Source organism: Salarias fasciatus, chromosome 16 (genome assembly GCF_902148845.1).
Source record: "Salarias fasciatus chromosome 16, fSalaFa1.1, whole genome shotgun sequence".
Classification (NCBI taxonomy): domain Eukaryota; kingdom Metazoa; phylum Chordata; class Actinopteri; order Blenniiformes; family Blenniidae; genus Salarias; species Salarias fasciatus.
Window position 1 is genome coordinate 8746304 of NC_043760.1, and position 12973 is coordinate 8759276.

A 12973-nucleotide genomic window follows, 5' to 3' on the forward strand; every position below is an offset into this window, starting at 1 on the left:
TTTCATATGTGTTGACAATCTAATTAGCATATGAATGAATCGATCTTGCTGTTGTAATAATCTGTGACTTTGAGGATGGCAGTTTGATTAAGGTTAATGCACTGTTTTATGCTCATTATTTGTTATTTTTCTGATGACAAACTGATGTGTTTTTTCTTCTCCATTTCATGTATTTCAGTTTCACTCGACCTTTTCAAGCCACAATTTGTATCGTAAGCTGTCTTCAGAAGACTGTATTAAAGGAGCAAGACGCTCGGATCTTACCTTGTGAAAACGAGTTTGGCTTGCTGTTCATCTACGTTAACATACACGGAATATCTAACACATAGTGGTAACAGTACAGTTATCATTTGATAGTCTTTGCTTATTGATTTAGTATAACTACTTATAAAAACAAAGAAAGTTATGCCTTTCTTATTTCCAGTTTATGCTGCTGGTGTAGCAGCGCCCCCTAATGGATGGTGCTCTTAGCATCTGACTATATTGCCAATGACACAGGCCGACTCTGTGTTGGTGCAACAAACGCATGATGAGTGCCGTACTGTCCAAAGAAGAAAAACAAAAACGCAGTCGCAAAATAAAAGTATTTATGAAACTGCACTAATATTTGTCATCGCACAAGTGCACTTCAATGCTTTTAAGTGCTGACCCTGCACTGTGTTGCCAGGTCATCAGGGTGAAAGAGCAATTGGTCATCAGCTGGTGACTTAATCAAGAAATAGCTGGACAAGCATCACACTGTAAGAAAGAAACTGGGAACCAGGCCTGCCGACAGGGGGCGGACAAACGGGTCTGTTGTCCCGGGCCCAGGGTTGGGGGGGCAGAACCGGGCCCTCATTGAATTAAGGAATTAAGGGGGGGCCCAACCAATATTATCTTGTCCCGGGCCCAGGCAAAGCAGTGCCTATCCAAGCATGTTTTATGTTTTACAGGGGAACTCAGTTTTTTCATTGTGAGATATGAGTCACATGAGCAGTTTGGTCAGGGGGCAGGAGCATTGCCCCCCCCCCCACTTCAGAGAGTGAGCTATCACTGACCCTTAAGTAAAATATGGTGTGTAATTCATACTGACTGTCATAAACCAAGGAGTAAACATAACTATCTACAACCTCCAGACAGTGCTCTAGGATTGTGACAGCTATATGCTTTAAAACACATGAACAGAAACATGAACTCAAAAACAACTGAGAAAGACTGAACCAAGCACCAACCTCTGTTCATAAAACATGAAGATAATGCGGAAGTGCAAAAATTCTGTATTTCCAGAGAAATTCCAGCAGGGGGCAATGATTTTGGTTTCAAAAAGAGCCCGGGTCTCATTGGAGCCTATTCAAAAATGCAGATTGAGTGCTTTTGGCCGAGTTGGTAAGCAGCTTACAGTCAAGTCGGCACCGACCAACTCGGCCACTTGAGAGCCCCCCCCCCCTGCGAGGCCGACTTGGCTTGATGCCGACTTGGCTTGATGCCGACTTGACTGTATCCCGGGGGCGGTGCCGAGTTGGCCAGGGCCAACTTGGATTGGTGCCGACCTGACTGTATCCCCTTGCTGGATTGTTAACTTTCCAGATTCTGGATTCTGCTGCTCTGCCAAACCGGAAAGAAGATATAGGGTGTGTCCGAATATCCACACTATGCCCTAACACCTCAATCACTATATAGTGCTGGACTACATAGTGGACTTTATAGTGCTCTGAATCCATTGGCAATTCGGACACGCAGCTCCCTACATTTTCCCTCAGCGCTGATCACGTGACCCCCAGCCGGTACCATGGTAGCCAGATGCACCGGTTAGCGAAGACGTAATTCCACGACACAAAAAACATTTGTCATATATTTTTTTTAAATGTGCTCTGATTCTGCATTTTACTTTCCTTGTCATCTTTCTAATCATTGAAGAAATTCAATTCATACTTTCATCCATACATAGATTCGCAATGCACGATGGGTAATATTGAGCCATCGAGGGACCATCGATGCTCACTACTTTACGAGATGCACTGTGGGAAATTTCTAGTGCCCTTTTTTTTTTTTTTTTTTCTTTTTTGCTATCTGGACATTCGACAGCCCTACAAATGGCATCTTCACAGTGTAGTGTAACTGGCCTAGGATACTTTTTAAATAAAAATTCATGACAAGTGCCCTATATAGGGAATAGTGTGGACATTCAGATACAGCCTTAGTCATCCTTTGTCTTGCCTTGCCACACTTCGCCATGCCTCACCATGCCACGCCTCACTACACCACGCCACACCATGCCACAAGCCGACTTGTGACGCTGCAGCCAGGCTGCAGCCCTGTTGGATTTCCTGTACTCAATAAACATGTGGAAACGTCAATCCTGTTTCGGTCTCTCTGCGTCTGGGTCTAACGTCACTCCGATCATGGCAGAACGATCCGGCCAGACCAGCAGAGAGGCACCCCGCACGTGGGCTCTGCAGCTGGGGCTGGATTACGCTGCTATGGCCACCAACCAGCAGGCTGATTCCGAGGTCCAGGCATACAGGACAGCCGCCACAGGGTTACGGTTGGAGGACGTTTCATTCCAGGGGATTGGGACTACGATCCTGTGTGACGTCTCCACAGGACAGCCTATGGTACCTGCAGACTGGCACCAGCGGGTGTTCGACACCATCCACATGCTGTCGCACCCTGGGGTGAAGGCATCGGTGAAGCTGGTGGGGTCAAGGTTCGTCTGGGCAGGTCTCAGGAAGGACGTCAGGAGTTGGGCAGCCTCCTGCGTGGCGCGTCAGAAGGCCAAGTTTCACCGCCGCACTAAGGCCCTGCTGGAACCATTTTCTGTTCCTGAACGGAGGTTCGACTATGTCCGTCTGGACTTGGTTGGTCAGCTGCCCTCCTCCCGAGGCTTTATGCACCTCCTCACCATGGTGGACCAGACCACCAGGTGGCTGGAGGAGGTCCCGCTGGCATCGACAACATCAGCAGAGGTGACTTGGGCCTTCACATCCACCTGGGTTTTGACACGCCACTGGATGTGGCATCGGACAGAGGCCTCCATTTCACCTCCAAGCTCTGGACAGCAGTGGCAACGAACCTCGGGGTGAGGCTGCACCACACCATGGCATTCAACCCTGAGGCTAATGGGCTGTGCGAGCAGTTCCGTCGCTCCATGAAGGCGGACATCCGTGCCAGCCTTACGGGCTGCAACTGGGTTGACCGTCTGCCGTGGGTCATGCTGGGCCTGCATTCAGCCCCAAAGGAGGATCTGCAGGCATCTTCTGCGGAGCTGGTCCTGGGTCAGCCGCTGCGGGTTCCCAGAGAATTCCTCCCTCATCCCTCGGAACCCTGGTCAATGGCGGTTGGGCGGCCCATTTCCATGGAGGCCAGTTGGCATTTTGTCCCGGTTCCGGCTCATCACTGCCTCCCCCATTCCTATGTACCAAGGATGCTGATGGCGGCTAAGTTTGTATTCGTTTGTCACAATGCCCACCGGGCTCCGCTGCAGCCTCCTTATGATGGCCCGTTCTGCATCCTGGAAGCGGAGCCCAAGAACTTTCTTTTGGACATTGGTGAGAAGCAGGTCCGGATTTCAGTGGATTGCTTAAAGCCTGCGCACGTTCTGCCGGAGGAGCCGGTGGAAGTGGCGCAACCTCCAAGGTGGGGGCGTCGCCCCAAATCGGCTGCTGCCACCATGCCCCCTGTGCCTGAAGTTGCCCTACCGGCCGGTCCTGCACCTGTGCCTGTGGAGATGCGCAGTCGTTTTGGCCGTGTGATTCGGCTTCCTGTGTGGGGCTGTAGATAATTATTCATGGTGCTTTTTCATTTTTTGTTTTCCTTGGGACGCTTGCTCCCTTCTGAATGTTTGTCATTGACATCAGTTTAATTTGGTGTTACATTAGTGCTGACTCGTCCTCACCCTAACTGGAATAGCAGAAAGCCGCCACCTCTGAGCCTGGTTTGCAAAGGTTTCTTCCTTTTAAAAGAGTATATCCTTTCCACAGTGGCTTATGCTTGCTCATGTGAAACTGTTGAGTTTTCTCTGTAAAACTGTTTAAAAATATATGTTACAATTGGCATTATATAGATAAAGCAGAATTGAATTGAATTGCTGATTACCAGATGTGGGACCAAGTCACAAGTAAGTCTCAAGTCTTTTCCTTCAAGTCCCGAGTCAAGTCGCAAGTCGAGACTAACAAGTCTAAAGTCAAGTCACAAGCCCCATACTTTCAGTTTCAAGTCTTTTCAAGTCATTTTAACTACAAAAAAATGATGCACTGAATTTAGACAGTTTACATATATACTTGTGTATATAAAAAAAATTGCGTTCTCGCCACCCCGGCGGTATTGTGTCTGTCTCCTTCAAGCTCGGGTCCTCTACCAGAGGCCTGGGAGCTTGAGGGTTCTGCGCAGGATCTTAGCTGTTCCTAGGATTGCGCTCTTTTGAACAGAGATTTCAGATGTTGTTCCTGGTATCTGCTGGAGCCATCTCCCATCACTACTGGTATCACTGTTGCCTTCACACCCCACACTCTTTCTATCTCTTCCCTTAACCCTCCAGCTTCTCGTGCTCCTTTTTTCTGATGTTGCCATCACTTGGGATTGCTACATCTATCACCACAGCTGTCTTCTGCTGTTTATCCACCACCACTATGTCTGGTTGATTCGCCATCACCTGCTTGTCAGTCTGGATCTGGAAGTCCCACAGGATCTTGGCTCGGTTATTCTCGACCACCTTTGGAGGTGTCTACCATCTTGACCCTGGGACCTCCAGTCCATACTCGGTACATATGTTCCTGTACACGATGCCCGCTACCTGGTTGTGCCGTTCCATGTATGCCTTGCCTGCCAGCATCTTACACCCTGCTGTGATGTGCTGTACTGTCTCTGGGGCTTCTTTGCACAGTCTGCACCTGGGGTCTTGTGTGGTGTGGTAGATCCCGGCCTCTATTGATCTTGTGTTAAGGGCCTGTTCTTGTGCAGCCATGATTAGTGCCTCTGTGCTGTCCTTCAGTCCAACCTTTTCCAGCCATTGGTATGTTTTTCCAATGTCAGCCACTTCTTCAATGTGTCGGTGGTACATGCCATGCAGGGCTTTGTCTGTCCATGATAGCTCCTCTGGTTCCTCCTGACTGGGCTTCTTATGTCTGAGGCATTCACTTAGCAGATCATCACTGGGAGCCATCTTCTTGGTATACTCGTGGAGACTCTTGGTTTCCTCCTGGATAGTGGCTCTGACACTCACTAGTCCTCGGTTTCTCTTGGTGTATAGCCTCAGTATGCTGGACTTAGGGTGGAACCCTCCGTGCATTGTAAGGAGCTTTCTTGTCTTGATATCAGTGGCTTGTATTTCTTCCAGTGGCCAGGATATTATGCCAGCAGGGTATCTGATTACTGGTAGGGCATAGGTGTTTATGGCCTGGATCTTATTTTTGCCATTCAGCTGACTCTTCAGGACTTGTCTTACTCTTTGTAGGTATTTGGCTGTGGCTCACTTTCGAGTTGCCTCCTCTTGGTTACCATATAGATGTATAGATGTATATGTATATACATATACATATATATATTATTTATATATATATATATATATATATATATATATATATATATATATATATATATATACATATAGATATAGATATATAGATATATATATAGATATTCTTTGAAACAAACTCTTTGTGTGTGTTTGAGAGAGTGAAACATAAGTACATCAACAGGGTTGTGTATTTTCTCTTATTTAATGTAAATATTAAGTTTAAAGCAAACCTATTATGCTATTTTTCAGTCACATCATATATGTCGCAGAAGCCCAAAAACATAGTACATAAGTTTGTTTGCCCCAAATTCATCTTATGTTCGGAGTTTGAGCGGTCTAAAAAGTGGCTATGGGGAGCCCTCTTCCGAACAGCCTGATTTTCATGGGATGCACTTGAACGCATCTGGCCACTTCCACTCTCTCCCACACGTGGGGGGGGCACAGTCAGAGGCACGTCTCCTCGACCGTTTCAGCCTAAAGCTGGGGTTGGCGATCTTAGAAAACTAGCATGTATTCGAATGTAGCATCTCCCCAAGGCTCTGCCTAGCTCCACCCAGCTCCCACCCCATTGGAGGAGCTCCCGCTGTTACAGGGGGAACGCACTGGGCGCGGAAGCGCCGAGCACAGAGGGTCTTTTTGGGGGGGTTTTCGCCGCACGCGGAGTTTCTGATCACCCCCCATCACCTATCTGACTGCCCGCACACAACGCGCAGAGCCGCGGCTCGCACTCTGCAGCGCGCCCACGTTGCTTCCTTCTATTTTTTACGCGAGCCGCGAGCGCCAAGAGCACGCTCGGCAATGCGCACACTGAACCAGGGTCAGTGCACGCCATTGACATGTACGCGCAGGAGGCAGGTCGAACGGTGAAGGGAGTGGTGTTTCTCTTGTTGATGTCGTCTAGAGGAAGATTTCAGAATCGCGTGTTTGAGTGTACCGTATTGGCCCGAATATAACACGATGTTTTTTTCCAGAAATTGCATCCTAAAAAGTGGGGTCGTGTTATAATCGCGGACTTACAGTAGATGGTCAATACCCATCCGCGCCACTAGATGGAGCCAAAGTATCACTGACCATAGAGCGAGTGGAGCGATGAAATGAGATCAAATGATCTGATGAAAAATGGCGGATCATCTGGAACAAAGGGGCTCGAACGCTGGACAACTGAGCAAACAACAGAGGCGAAGTTATGATACCAACTTTAAACTGATGGTGATCAACGCAGCAGAGTCATCAAACAACTGCCAAGCCGCCAGGAGATCTGGTGTAGCAGAGTGCCTCCTCCAATATTGGAGAGCACAGAAAAAAACGCCTTCAGATGCTAACGCTATGAGAAAAGCTTTCCATGGTCCCAAGAGAGACGCTTCAGAGAGACTGATAGGAGGGTGAGTGAATACGTCACTGAAAGACGGAATGCCCACCGCCAGAGACTGATTCAGCGAAAGGCAGTGGAAAGTTATTTACATCATTTATGCAGTTTGGACCCCTTGAGCCTTCTTATTTTTTCATTTTATATCTCGTGAAATGTTATCTCAGTAGTGAGTTTTTGAGTTTATAATAATTGTACAATAAAAATTTCTTTTATGGGTGACCTTACTGTCTTCAGCATTTTTTTTTTTTTTTCACAAAATGATCTTTGAAAAATAGGGGTCGTGTTATATTCGGAGTCGTCTTATATTCGGGCCAATACGGTATATTTTCTTAAAAGTGGAGTGCGCAATTGAGGGAGGTGGCTGAATTTTTCACTTCTGAGGGATCATACAGAGGCTCTGGGAGGTAATAAGGTAATATGACTGTAAAGACACCTCTTTAAAGTGAATTTTGCATAATATGACTCCTTTAATGAAACTTCTCAAGCGTGTGCAGTTTTTATTGTCGGGCATGTGGGCAACTGCCCAGAACATTCAATGAATCGGGTGAAGGATGGGAGTCGAGGGAGCACCAGCTGTATAGGCAAGTTCAGTATATGCTGTCCTACGGTATCCAGCGCCCACAAGGCGAGGGAAAAAAAACAACGAACTGCACTGCAGCATAGAGCAAAATGTGTGTCAGAGGCCACGGTTACATGGGGTTTTTAATTCGGAATTAGTTGATTCCAAATTATTTCCAAATTATATTTATTAGCTTGGTGTTTACATGTGAAAGACAAAGGATTAAATCTGCTTTTATGCGGGAGGTTGAAGTGTTCTGATTGGACAGTGGGCAGATGTGACATATTTAAATCTACCGGAAATGAGCAGATCCTGGGACTGGGCTTCTTTTCTTTGTTTCTCGAACTGATGTTACAGTTTTAAAAATGTCTGCATAGATATGCTTAAATCCATTTGCTCTTTTCATAATATCAATTTCTTCTGATGCTCTCATGAAAGAAATACATGTATGATGACAATAAATGCATTCTATGCTTCTAAATTGTCTCCGGATGAGTGGAGCGCACGTTCTCGAGTCCACACCTCTGGCTGACACACACTGCACGAGAACAGTACAGCTGTTGATAACTACATTAATAGATCGCCAAACACAGTACGATCATTAAAAAAAAAAACTTTTTTCAGCCACAAAAATAATACAAGACAATAGTCCTTGGTGTTTTTCTTCCTCACACCACCATTTGGATTCAAATGGATACACACATTGATTTCACTATGCTTTGATTCAAATTGTAGTGACCTATTTCAACAAATAATTTGACAAGAAAACAGTGTTAAATGAAAAGAATGATGCAAGAGATGTGAGGGGGAGGAGGGAGATTCATTGAGGGAAAACATGGGAGATGAATCAAAGAGATAAATGAGCTGGATGGCAGAGGGGTTGGTCACAAAGCTGTTTGAGCTCAGCAGCGTCTCCTCTCATCCTCACTCTGTCAGGATGGAAGAAACTGAGCTCTGCAACACCTCCTGCTGGAAGCCGAAGCGTCCACTCAGCGAGGCTGTGTTCATTAACTCTCTGCTGTCCTTCATCTCTCTGCTCACTGCTTCTCTCAACCTGCTCGTCATTATCTCCATCTCCCACTTCAAGTAGCAACTTTTCATCCACCTCATGCATAACATCAATGTGTTGAATGTTTTTCATGTTTACAAGACAGCATATTTTCATTTGTGATAATATATGATATCAATTGCCACTTTCTATGCATGTTCCTGTTTTTCATTAACTAAATGTGCCAATGATAGATTTGATGTTTTATTCAAAGAAATCACTTAGTAACACATGTGATGTTCCTCTTTTAATGCAGGCAGCTCCAAACTCCCACCAACCTCCTCCTATTGTCTCTGGCTGTCTCAGATTTCTTCGTGGGCCTCGTTATGACATTTATGATCATTCTCACGAACGGCTGCTGGTTTCTTGGTGACCTTGTGTGTGCACTATACAGTGGTTTGACTTGCTTAACCACCTCAACCTCAGTAGGAACTCTGGTACTCATATCAGTTGACCGCTATGTGGCCATTTGTGATCCTCTCCACTATTCTACTAAAGTCACTGTGACAAGAGTTTCTGTCTGTATTTCTCTCTGTTGGTCTTTTTCTTTCCTGCTCAACAGCTTCATATTTAAAGATAGGTATAACAGGTATCAGGTAATAGGTATAACAGACAGGTATAACTCCTGCTATGGAGAGTGTGTAGTGATTATTAATTACACAGTTGGAGTTGTGGACTTATTTCTGACCTTTATTGGCCCTGTTTCAGTGATCATAGTTATGTATATGAGAGTGTTTGTGGTGGCTGTGTCTCAGGCCCGGGCCATGCGCTCTCAGATTAAAACATTTCAGGGTTCAGTGACTGTGCGTGTAAAAAGCTCTGAGTTGAAAGCAGCCAAGACTCTGGGTGGAGTTGTCCTCGCCTTTCTTATATGCTGCTCTCCGTTTTATATTTCATCTCTTGTAAACTTTCGCAGCTCTCCTGGGCTGACATCTATTGCTATACAGACATGGTTCTTTTACCTTAACTCCTGTCTGAACCCAATGATTTATGCTTTTTGTTACCCCTGGTTTCTGAAATCTGTCAAGGTCATTGTCACCTGTAAAATACTTAAGCCTGACTCCAGTGATATCAGTATTTTGTAGAGACAGTCAGTCCTTTTACAGACTGTTGACTTGTAGAGGTGTATCAGGCTTTCACCTAAAATCACCTGGGATAAGCTTCAGCACCCTGTGACCCTGTACAGCATAAAGAAGTATTAGAGATTAATGGACATGTAACCCTGTTAATTTCTCTCCCATGCAATAGTTGGAGTTGTATTTTTTGTTTATAGTTAATCTTGGATGATGTTCCTGAAATGTATGTTCTCTGTGTATTGGATATGTGCATTTCTCTTGTCCACCACTGTGGGGCAGTGCATCATAATTTGTTCTTCTCGTGGGTCCTCCATCTTGGATGGGCTGCAGAGAGCTTGTAAGAACTTGAACGGAGCTGAACGAAAACACAACGTTTTTAACTGATTTTGAGTCAGAAAGAAAAGAAATACTTCAGGTGTCAGAGTTTGAACCGTGGGAGAACCCAGTGATTGAGAAGATCTCTCTTGGTGAGTTGTTTTGTGAACATGCTCTGTATTTGTTAAACTAACCTCATGCCATGAGGCTGAATATGCATGTTTCACCATTTCAGTGGATAAGAGGTGAATAAGAAAAACAGTCTGGCTGTCTACAACCAGTGGATGTTGCCCAAAAGGTATTTTGCTGCCTGATTCATTGTGTAAATTGTGAATTCATATCCAAATGTGTGTATTTTGGACATGGATATTCATTTGTTGTTGTTTTATACAGTTCAGTACATTTCATCACAACTCATATGTATTCATTTGAATTAAGATTTAATTCATGTGAGATTACAGTGAAATTGACTATTAGGGTAAAAGTGAGATGGTTAGTTATAAAATAGAGGTTAAATTTCTGCACATTGTGTGCAGACTGTTTTTTTTTTAGGGCCCTTCTGAACCCTGTTTCCTGGCACCCGGCCTCTCTGTGCTGGATCCTGGTTGGCTGTTCCTGAGGCTGGATTCTGCTCTTCATCTGCTGCCTGGTTCTATCGTCCGAGTCTCCTCTCATCAGCGCTGCAACGGTCCTATCAGGTTTTGCAATGGACGCTCGACAATTAAGTGATGACCGGTCTAGAAAAACTCTTATAAGTGCACTCAAGGATACATTTATTTCTGTTGTTCCTGAGATCTCAGTGTTTTGGGGGGAATTTGTAATACCTTTGTATTCTTTTTTATGTGATTCAACTGATAAAAGAACCAAAAGTAAGAAAGAAGAATATATATTTCAGTTTAAAACTTCAATTTGTTGTCCTGTGCTTCATTTGGAGTGGAGTCTATGCATCATATTCCTTTATGATAGCCTACACAACCAGCCTCCTCATTGAACCTAGATTTAGATAGCCCTATATATCGATATTCAGATCGCTTATCAATAGCACTACCATCTGAAGGGTTACAGAACGTGGCGAGCCAGCCAGGAGGTTGGTATAGCGTGTATTTTAATAGACTCCACTCCAAGCCAGGACGGTATTGATAAGTTTTTGATCAACAAAGTTTTTGGATAAAATGGATCTTTGTAACCAGTTTGATGTTCATGGGCCTCGTTGTCTCTATGTCACAGGCATTGATGAGTCCTATTCTGATGATGACGTTATTAAGTTCTTTGAAGTTAACGGGGACGTTAAAAAAGTTGTTAGAGTTCCCAGTGACCCAGAACAGCCCCAAGGCCGCGTCCTCATTGAATACGCGGCAGAGCAAACAATTTCCAGGCTTGATCCCGCTCACCTAGGTGACTTGGCCAGCCCAAATGATCCAACTGTTACCTGGTCTGTCAGAACAATCCGTGAGTTATGCCAAGAGGATCTTGGAAGGGAATTAGCTCAGAGATATTTGGCTGAATTAAACACACTTCCTGGGGGCAGTCAAGCTGGCTTCTGGAAAGCGCTTCATAGTGAGCTGCGAAGCACCCCGGCTGAACTTCCCTCTCCACAGAGCCCGGACACTCAGCTTCAGCCCACTGAATGCCCAGTCGCTGCATCAACCATGGACAGTGGACGTATTGATGGACAAGTAAACAATCCCACTCATGTTTTTGACCACATGCCACGCAGCATACCGGCTGCATCTGTGCGAAACACTCCAATTCTGGATGAAGGAACAGTTAATCCACCACATGTTCAAAAGGTCATAGTTGAGCATTTCATTCGCAATGACTCCACACCCTCAAGTTACAGTCAGAGCAGGGTCCGAACATTTTCTGGCCGACTTCCAGTACCAAAGGGCGAAGTTGATTACGAAGCCTGGCGCACTCAGGTAGATTTGCTCCTTAATGACATGTCCCTCTCCGATTCACAGAAAGTAAGGAGAATATTGGAGAGCCTCCTCAGCCCAGCAGCTGACTATGTCAGGCCACTCGGAACTAATGCAACCCCACAAGCTTACCTCATTCGGCTTGAATCAGCATTCGGAATGGTAGAAGATGGACAGGAGCTTTTTGCTAGGTTTCTGGACTGCAATATAAACACAGGTGAGAAGCCCTCAATGTACTTGAGCCGACTCCAAGTGCTCCTCACCAAGGCTGTGTCTAGAGGGGGAGTCCCACCTGCAGAGTCTGACAAGTACTTGCTCCTACAATTCTGTAGAGGGTGTTGGGACCAGAGTCTGATAATTGGTCTACAGCTGGAGCACAAAAAATACCATCCTCCCTCATTCCCAGAATTACTGTTACTTTTGAGAACGGAGGAAGACAGGAGAGCAGCAAAATTTGATCGCATGAAAAAACACATTGGAAGCACCAAAGCTGCTGCACACCTTCACTCGGTGATGAGCATGCCTGTATTTGAATCCGAACCTGTAGCAGCTACAGTAAAGAAAAGTGACCCAAGTTCTAAACTGGAAAAGGAGGTTGCAGAGTTGCGGCAACAAGTGGCAAAACTGTTAGAGCATGGCAAGAAGGAGAAAAAACATGAGGAGATTCACAGCCGTCCAGTTCAGAGTGAACCAACTGCACAGAGTGAGAGTTTACTCGCTCAAGCTACCTTCAGAAGCCCAAACCCCCAATCTCCCACACCACCAAAACCGTGGTTTTGCTTCAAATGCGGGGGTGATGGCCATATAGCCGCAAAGTGCACATTTGAGCCCAATCCTGGTCTGGTCCTTAAAAAGAATGCTGAGCTCAAAGAAAAAAGAAGCAAATTTTGGGCTAAACAAGCAGTGAGTCAAACTTCTTTAAACATGTAGGCGCTCCTGCCGCGGGACGACCAGGAGCTGAGAGTGAGAAAGAGATAAGTCCCATTGTGATGATGCATAATGAGTGTTTTTCGAGGAGCAGTGATAATACATGCCACACTTTGCCACCTGGACTTGTGGGACCACGTTGTACTTCAACCATATCTGTGGGAAATGTAAAATGTGAGTCCATCCTCGACACTGGGTCCCAGGTAACAACAATCTCAGAGACTTTTCACTCGAAACACTTGTCAAACTTACCAGTCCAGTCGATACAT